This window comes from Carya illinoinensis, chromosome 12 (assembly GCF_018687715.1).
Source record: "Carya illinoinensis cultivar Pawnee chromosome 12, C.illinoinensisPawnee_v1, whole genome shotgun sequence".
Lineage (NCBI taxonomy): Eukaryota > Viridiplantae > Streptophyta > Magnoliopsida > Fagales > Juglandaceae > Carya > Carya illinoinensis.
This window is the reverse complement of record NC_056763.1, coordinates 22,257,998-22,267,639: the sequence shown is the minus strand read 5'-3', so window position 1 is coordinate 22,267,639 and position 9,642 is coordinate 22,257,998. Positions and strand designations below refer to the sequence as shown.

Genomic DNA, 9,642 nt, shown 5'->3' with positions numbered 1-9,642 from the left:
TCTTGAAGCCATGCAACATGTATTATTAAACGAAAATATAACTAAATTGATTATTTTAATTGATACTACAACATATATACTACACCATTCCACCATTAGTCATTATTTTTTAAAAAAAGATGATAAAAAAGTGATGGAATATATCACATTTATACAATGGAATAAATGTCGGCTGTACAGATAAACCGTTTGCCGACCCGACCCGACCCGAAAATAATCGACCCGTTTTAATAATTTTCGGTTTCGAAATTTTCACTCAATTTCCGATTTTAATTGGTTGTAATCGGGTAATTACCCGTTAACTGAAGTTTAATTTTACCCACATCTAAATCCACAGGTTTCTCCCTCTCCCTCTCGTTGACACCTCTCTCTCACGCACACCGATCACCACATAAAGGAAGAGAGCCCTCAATTTCTCAAGAAATCCCTAAAACCTTCTCTGATTTCCAACTCCATCAATCTTGCATTAAAACACTTCCTTTAGCCATGGACGCTCAGAGAGTTTTGCTATATGAACATATGGGTGCAAGAGTGCAGCAAGTATTTCCATTAAATCCTAACTCCAGTTTCCTCTGGCTTTTTTGAGTATTTCTTACAATTTGCTCTTTGTTTATGCTTGAATGAAAATCTTGGGTACATTTATGGTTTTGGTTTTTGGTCTTTTTCAATTCTGATTTTCTTAAATATGGAAATGAAATAATGGCTCCTTGGTTGCGTTTTTTATGCTTTTTAATTTGCCTTTGGTGAATATTTTAGCTCGTAATTTGACGGAGGAAGAGACAAAGGGATTCAAGGAGATTAATTGGGATGCAAGGAGGTTTGTGCTTGCTAATTGATGGAGGAAGAGAGAAATGATTCAAGGAGATTAATTGGGATGCAATGAGGTTTGTGCTTGCTAATTGACGGAGGAAGAGAGAAAGGATTCAAGGAGATTTATTTTGCCCAGGTTTTTACCAGATAATTATGTTTGGTTTGAAATTTTGTTTGTTTGCTAAGAAAACAACGGAAAATAAAATATTTCTTCTTTCCAGCCCCTCATGCCCCCACCCCCCAATTCGGTTCGGAAAATCCGATTCTTCTGGAATGTATTTTCAGTTTTGGTTGCTCAGCTAATCCAGACGGTTCGAAAGTACTCCTTTTGAAACCAACCATTTTCAGGTCGAAGAATATGGTATATAACATTAAGTCCATATTAACTTTTTACTAAAGCGAAATAGAATTAAAAAAAAAGTATAACCGAACACCAAGGAAACTCTTTATTTATTTATTTATTTTTTTTTTAAAAAAAAGTACTTAAAATATGTGATTTGATTTCTTCTTCAAATTAACTGAAAACACAAGATTATTTAATATTTAGAGCTACAACTACTCTCTGCTTCTAAGTTTATTCAAAAGGAAGGCTTATTAATCTGGTGGGGATAGATAGATAGATAGATATAAGATGTATGATTATTGAACAAGAACAAGAGCGATAGTAAAGCTAGTAGAGTAGTAGTACCTTACAATTAAGCTTTCCCTTGAACCCAAGATTAATTAACGGAGTGTTGGGAGTTGTGATACCATATATAATGGAAGCTAGCTATCTTAAAGATTTCTTTATGATTAACCACTGTGAGGTACAGGGATTCAGCTTGGAGGGGTTTTAATATTAAAACCAAAGATGCAATTATTTAGCGGCAAAAGCCATGTCTTGGTCAGTTGAGGATTCTGCCATCCAGCTAGCAAATTCGGCTTTTAAGAAATTTCCTGGAAGTTACACGGCTGTGATGGGATATATTGGGCTCAACTTCTACTTTAAAAAAATAAAAATAAAAAAATTAACTCTTCGTGATTTATTGCTTACATTTAAATATATATTTTAATTTATTTATATTTAAATATATCTTATAATATTATTTTTCTTATTATTGATCCCGCAACTGGTACGAATAGGTGGTCCAATACAATTTTTTCCTTTTTTGTCCATATTTTTTTAAACATGTTTAATTATTAATTTTTTATTTTAAAAACACCAATTTATTAATAAACAAATTTTTAATTATTAATTTTTTTTTGAAAAAAACTAAGTATCGTCGATTTGAAGTACAATTGATCGGTCCAACATTTTTCTTTTATTATTGTGGAACCCGCTTCAATGATGTATTGGGTGCGTCGAAATATAGAAACTATGAATCAAATTCCACAATCGCCAATTATTAGCTCCATGAGATATCAGAAACCTATTAATCATGGATCGCGTAGGGTTTCTGAACTTAGTGTGTGTAATTAGGTATGGCAAAAAATAGGATTGCAAAAAGAATTATTATTTTTTTTATATAAAGGAAACCATTCCAGAGGGAAAAGTATGTTAGAGTGACTTAATGCTAAATAAAAAATTTTATGTGTAGTCAATTTTACATATTTTTTATATAATTTATTGATATGACTAGCTGTATCACTTTTATTTTAATATAAAATAATTTATTTAATCAATCACATTAGTAAAATACGTAAAAAGTATACAAAAACTTGTATATAATAGAAATCAAAACTAAATAAGACAAGAACTACTGAATATGTGATTCGACTACATCTTTAAGGAATACAAAGAACTCCTCATTTTCTGTGTATTAAGTACAGCAATAGTTTTAGGGGATAAATATAATGGAGGGTTCGCAGCAACACTCATCCAAGAGGCAACAGCAACACAAAGCTGCAAGGCTGCGTAATCACACAAAATCTGTCAAGATTGGAATATCCCATAGATATATCTATATATATATATATATATAATATGTATGTATATGTCTAATTAAGAATCAATTATTAGATACAAAACTAGTTTAATACATACCATCCCTCAAGAAAACCAGTTTATCTTCGAGGTGGTGCGGGAGCCGTGGCATACTGAGGAGGAGCCATCACAAGAGGTCCTTGATAAACACCTGCACCAAATTATGCCTTTTTCAATAAAATATTCCATCTTTTATCTGCTATTTTTTTGCTCCTCAAATAAATAACCTTCCATCCCTCTACGTGAGATTACAGAGTAGATTTCTTAGATTTCCTATATGAAAGATTACAGAGAGGAACAAAGGATCAAGAGGATGAAGACGACGGGTTTGTGGGTTCGTTTATTAGGTAATAAATTAATAAAAAAAAATGGTCGATAATGCTTGACCAAACATGGCACTTTGTTATCACAACAGCTACTGCTTTACACTTTGGATATCCACAAGAAAATAAGAAAAACAAATCTTAAAAAAAATTGAAATCTAACTCATGACTATGCATGGGCCAAGAAAAAATAGAATAATACTCATGACTATGGAACAAAGATATATCAAATATTACTTAACCTACATATCTGCATTCTATCAACTTTAGTCATTTTCATAAGAAGCCCCAATACGTTAGCCATCATCATCATATGGATCTCAAAATTGTGGGTTTCAGTATCATTCATGTAAGACTTTTGCAACAAATCAAAGAATATAAATAATATTTTTAATATGGTGAATTGCCCATAACTTGCCCAAATCATCAAAATAAAATTTTTAATATTTTGCCTTCATCTATCCTCAAGCAGGTTTAAGCAATTTTTAATATTTATGGCTACATTCATGTAAGCTTTGCTCAAGAAAGAATACCAATGCCTTCTTTACACTTAATGCGCAGTCATGTACTCATACACTGCAAATATATGTATTACATAGGCAAACTATCATACAAAAAATTATTTCGGTAAAAGAAAGATGGGATATTGCATCTGGTATTACAGCTTTATGGTATACATAGACCAGATATTGAATGGTATTACAGCTTTGAACTAGATATTGAACCAGATTTTGAACAGTATTATAGCTTTATGTTTCTTACCGGGGAACTAAAAGGTAGAAGTAGAGGCTGACAATGATGGGAAGGGGATCTCTGCACTTCACTTCAAAAGTTAGAGGAATACCGTTCAAAAATAAATGCCGATGGATGAAGACCCAAAAGGAACCCAGACGACGGCGACCGCAGCAACCGGACAGCGACAGTGACGGAAGACGACGGCACTTCAGCGAGGGCGATCAAGTTCTTCAAAATCTGGTTTTGGTGGGTTCGTGGGTCTGGATTCTTCAAAATGATTTTCCCTCTCCCTCCGCTCCGTGTTTTGTTTCTACTTTTCAGTCTTTGGGCTTCTTTGTTTTAATATAATATTATCCACATCAGTCACGAGGCCGCACCGAGGATATGAGGCGGTTGTCCCTAGCATTATTCATCTTTAATATTGCTAGCTAGCTTCCATTATATATAAAGATTTCTTTATGATTAACCACTGTGAGGTACAGGGATTCAGCTTGAAGAGAGTTTTAATAGGTGGGGTATTAAAACCAAAGTTGCAATTATTTGCCGACAAAAGCCATGTCTTGGTCAGTTAAGGACCCTGCCATCCAGCTAGCAAATTCGGCTTTTATTTTGCTTTTTATTTTTCTTCTGCTTTTAGCACAGTATTTAAAATTCAAACACATTTCCTATTTCAGATAAAGCAGAAGAAATATAAAAAGCAAAATAAAGCCACGTAGAGGCTTGGTAGTAGAAGGGTAGAAAAGAAAAAGTAGACTATCATTTTCCTTAAGAAATTTCCTGGAAGTTACACGGCTGTGATGGGTTATGTTGGGCTCAACTTCTTCTAAAAAATTAAATAATAAATAACTCTTCATAATTTGTTTTACACATTTAAATATATATTTTAATCTATTTATGTTTAAATATATCTTATAATATTATTTTTTTATTATTGATCCTGCAACCAGTACTGATAGTTGGACCAATAAGAATACAATTTTTTTTCATTATTTTTTAAACATTTATTTATTTATTTGGAAAAAACACCAATTTATTAATAAACAGTTTTTTAATTATTAAATTTTTTTGAAAAAAGAAAACTAAGTAACGGTCGATTTGAAGTACAATTCATCGGTCCCAACATTTTCCTTTTAGTATTGTGGAACCACTTCAATGATGTGTATTGGGTGCATCGGAAAATGGAGCAACGTAGAAACTATGAATCAAACTCCGCAATTGCCAATTATTAGCCCCATGACAAATCAGAATTAATCATGGATCATGTAGGGTTTCTGCAAAGCTGCTACGTACATTCGGGATATTCAGTCGCCCCGGAGTAGGCTGACGTAGCATTACATCAGCGACTATTTTAATTAAAATAAAAAATGGAGGCAAAATATTATCTTCCAAGTTATAGAGAGGATATGTATTTTTCTTAGTTTATTGTACATTCGAGGAATGCCTTGATCAAAAGGAGCTCTTTGAGCAAGCTGTGACAGTTCTCTTAAGAGCTTAAGGCGAAGGCGGTGGCGAAGGCGAGGCAGTTCTCTCAATTGCTGCAAGCTGAGCTGGTGAGGAGGTTTTCTTGAGGCCATAGCGACTCGACCCGTACTCCTCTTGCAGCTTTTGCGGTGGTGGCTACTTATAACGGCTCCGTAGCAGAGAGCAGTTTCACCTCAGCTTTGGCCACTCGGGCTCTGCAAAGGGAACGAGCTCAGCTGGACCGAACTCGGTTCGGCACTCAGAAAGTGCTTTGTAGACTCAGATTCATCAGCACCAAAACAAACAGCTTTCTCTTTGCCTCACCAATTTCGCGCAATCTATAGGTTCAGTCTCATTCTCATCTGATCGAAACACAGTTCAAATGAAATTTTTCTAATTTTCGAAAGCAATAAATTTGGTGCTTCTCTCACTTCATTCTATTGGAAGATAGCGAGGTAGAAAATTATTGGATGCTAGCGAAGAGATAAATTGCGTTCAGGGAGCTTGTACGAAGAGAAATGGGTCAACCTTGATGCTCCTTTCAGATTTTGAAGATATTAATTTGAATTAAGGTGAGTTACGAAGGGGACAGATGGAGATGGAGAGGGATGGATTTAGGGTTAAGATATAGAGAAGAAGAGGGAAGAGGAAACAAGATGGAGAGGGAGAAGGATAGGTTCGACGGAGACGGAGATAAAGGGAGGCAAGGGGAAACGAAATTGAGAGAGAGAGAGATAGAGATAGAAGGAAATGCAGAGGAAAATGTATAAGAAAATGGAACACATATCGTTAAGAACAAAAAGCAAGTAAAAGAAAAACACACCGTTTTATTAAATGAGTGGACACGCCGCTTGCACGCCGGTTACGTTCGGCACTTGCATTTAGCTTTTTTCGGGTTTCTGTGCTTCGAACATTTTAAATTTGTAATTGATATATATATATATGTAATTAGACGTGGCAAAAAATACGATTGCAAATAGAATTATTTTCTTTTATAAAAAGGAAACCATTCGAGAGGGAAAAGTATGTTAGAGTGACTTAATGCTAAACAAAAAGTTTTATATGTAGTTATTTTTATATACTTTTTACATAATTCACTGATGTGATTAACTATATCACTTTTATTTTAATATAAAATAATTTATTTGGCCAATCACATAAGTGAAATACATAAAAAGTATGCAAAAACTTATATGTAACAGAACTCATAACTAAATAAGACAAGAACAACTATATCACTTCATGATAAGAATCTTAATGTTCATTGGAAACATCCGTTTCTAACACCAGTCTTTCTTCTGGGTTAGGATGATATAAAGCTGGTAAATCTTTTACCTTAGCTTCATGCAATTGGAATCCTGGTCACTCAAATTCCATGCTACTTTTTTGAGCTTAAGCTGTAGAGGTTTTCTCACATCAGCTAATCGTTTGATGTATGATTCGGCATGGGTTAAATAGCCTAAAAACCTTTGAAGCTGCTTCTTGTCTCCGATCTTGTCAGGAAAATTTTGAATATGATCTAGGACATGTTGCTGTAGCTTATGCTTTCCTTTTTCTAAAGTTAAGCCTAAGTAATTTATTTTCCGGACCATTATCATAGCTTTCTTGCTGGTAATACAATTCCGTTATGGATGCAAACACTTAAAACAATCTTTAGATGCTTTACATGTGCATTTTCTTCATCACTAAAGATTAGTATTGTCTATATAAACAATACAAAAATCTTTAAATGGTTTCAGGATATTATCCATATGTCTCTGGAAAATACCTGGTGCTTGTTTTGGTCCAAATGGAATTACATTCCATTCGTACTGTCCTTGAGGGCAGCTGAATGCCGTCAATGAGGAGCATTCGGGTTTTAGCTTAATTTGCCAAAATCCTGATTTGCAATCTAATGAGGAGAACCATTGTTTTCCTCTGATCAACTCTATGAGTTGTTCTTTATTTGGAATATAATAACCATCAAAAGCTGTAACTTCATTCAGCTTCTTATAGTTGATTACCATTCTCTTTTTACCACATCTTCTTTCAACTTCATTTTCTACAAGAAATGCTGGAAAAGAGTGCATTGATTTACTAGCCTTAATAACTTTTAAGTTCTAGTAATTCTTGAATCTGCTTAGCAAATTCTTTTCTATCCTCTGGAGTGTATTCCATAGGTTTTACCCTAACAACTTGGTGTTCCTGGAGGTAGAAGTTTGATTTCTGCTTCAGGCTTTTGTCTTGCCCAAAGTCTAACCAGTTTAGATCCTCAACTCACTTCAACTCATCTTATCTAATCATTACAACTTTTCTAAATTTCAACACAAAATATAATAAACAATTCAACTTTTTCAAATCCAAAAATAATAATAATATTAAAAAATAATATTCTAACAATATTTTATTCAACTTTCAACTTTCATCTCAACTCAACTCAACTCAACTCAGCTCTACATCCAAACGCAGCTGGGTTTTCTGAACATGCTTTTTCAAGCTGTTCTTCAACTTCTTCCAAGTATTTTTCAGTCTTAGAATTGTGTTCTTTTATTTCTAAAAGGTAAGGATTCTTATCTAGAAAAATTTCTTTTTCTAGGAGTCTATCCCAATCTTCTAGTGTTTCAAGAGTGTTTTTCAACTCTTTCTGAAATTTGAAACTAGTCTTGGGTTGTTCGATCTTTCTTTTTTCTAGTGGTTCTTCAAGAACTAATATGTTTGTGGGTAAAAGTTTTTCAATTTTTTTGTTAACCTCCCCACGATTCTGCTTTTTATGTTGGTTCATAAAATCTTCATAAGCTAAAGCCAAAGCTTTTCTTTCTTTTTCACATAAACAGGTCTTATTATCTAAGGTGTTTAATGCGATGTATTCATCATATTGACAAAACGGCTGGTAAGTGTTCACGAAATTGTTACCTAAAAGCACATCCATTGTCATGCTGCTCCGGTAGATTGTTGGTACATACAAGAAACTTATGACCTGCAATCACAAGGGTTATGTTTTTTGAACAATAATCAAACACAATAGTAGAATTATCGGCAATTTTTCCCATAAATGGGGCGGTAATGTGTATTTATTGGCTAAACACATACTTGCTCCTGTATCAATATATATAGGCATGCAAATAATACTTATTGTATCCTTTTAATTTGATACCGATCTCAAAATTAGTACTATTGGGATCAGTAATAGAAGGTTTATTGTTAATAACAACTTCTTCCTGAGTTTTGAAAGCTTGCTGCTTTCTATAACACACATGGGCTATTCCTTGTGCGTATATAGATCTTCCACATTCTTTGCAGAAATAAAAATCTTAAAATTCATTTATCTGAATTCAAAGAAGATGATTGACTTGAAGTCATACTTTCTGACTCTGATTCTGTATAATAGCTGTATACAGATTCATTATCACTTAAATCTGATTCAATGGGAATGAAATTTAATCTGAATGCCTTATCCATGATTTGTTCATGAATTTTTACATTCTTTTGTCTTCTTCTGTTAGGACATTCATTTGCATAATGTCCTTCTTCGTTGCAGAGCCAACATCTGCAATAGGCAAAAGGTTTCTTTTTCCTAAAGCATCTCTTCTTTTTGGGAGACTGTTGATAGTTGTTTTTACTACTCTTCCAAAATTTATAATTTTTTCGGTATTTGTAGTTCTTTCAACTATGATCTATAAGGCCAATCATGATTGGGGTCTCTAGCGAACTAATGGGCTTACAGTTTGTTTCTAATATATTCATCAGAAACCAAATCGGTCATTATGTATTCCTCTAGGGAACTGGAACCCTGGTACTAGTGTTCACTAGACGATGATGGCTTGTTAATAATAATATCTATCTTTGGTAGACATATATCTAACAATTTTTTGTTGCAATCACATGAGTGAATTGCTTCTAGAATCCTTACGGTATCATCAGCTTTCTGATCTCTAACCTGGATTACTAGTTTCTTGATCTCCAGAGCAAACGATCTGTACGCTTTCTCCGAGGATTAATGGCAAGCAGCTTGTAGGCACCGTGTAGCACTGTAGGTAAGCAGAAATGGCACTGAATTGGTTTTATTTTTTCTTTTTCTTTAAGTCATTTACATTTCTAAATGACTTAAGAAAAAAAAAAAAAAAAAAAACCAAGAAGACCTATCGGGGTCTCCGCAGAAGCACCCTTTCTTATTTTCATCGTGTCCTCGAATGGTGAAGAAGGCTCCTTCTTATGGTTGAGCTGAGGTCTTCAAATGACTTCAACTGCCCTTGAATTATTTGACAACTAATACCCTTTTGTGGAAAAGATGTATTATTGGTGTGGTAAACCTTAGATAATTTTGATTTGAGTAATATCATATATATATAAATTTTAAATATACATTTATAA

At 33.7% G+C, this 9,642-nt stretch overlaps 2 long non-coding RNA genes across 4 annotated transcripts; one reads left to right on the top strand and one right to left on the bottom strand.

The window, feature by feature from the left end:
- The first annotated feature begins 392 nt into the window (after positions 1 to 392).
- On the top strand, positions 393 to 1,030 carry LOC122289478. The gene is made up of 2 exons (XR_006236172.1): positions 393 to 540; positions 757 to 1,030. It is a non-coding gene; the product is annotated as an uncharacterized LOC122289478 (long non-coding RNA).
- A 1,467-nt stretch (positions 1,031 to 2,497) lies between these two features.
- LOC122289477 lies at positions 2,498 to 9,440 on the bottom strand. 3 transcript variants are annotated; one of them, XR_006236171.1, is made up of 5 exons: positions 8,185 to 9,440; positions 6,116 to 6,191; positions 3,859 to 5,654; positions 2,834 to 2,924; positions 2,498 to 2,700 (listed from the first exon to the last, which is right to left on the bottom strand). It is a non-coding gene; the product is annotated as an uncharacterized LOC122289477 (long non-coding RNA). The 3 variants fall into 3 exon arrangements; XR_006236170.1 differs by having other exon boundaries at positions 3,859 to 6,191; positions 8,185 to 8,248; positions 9,209 to 9,440; XR_006236169.1 differs by having other exon boundaries at positions 3,859 to 6,191.
- Positions 9,441 to 9,642: the final 202 nt, after the last annotated feature.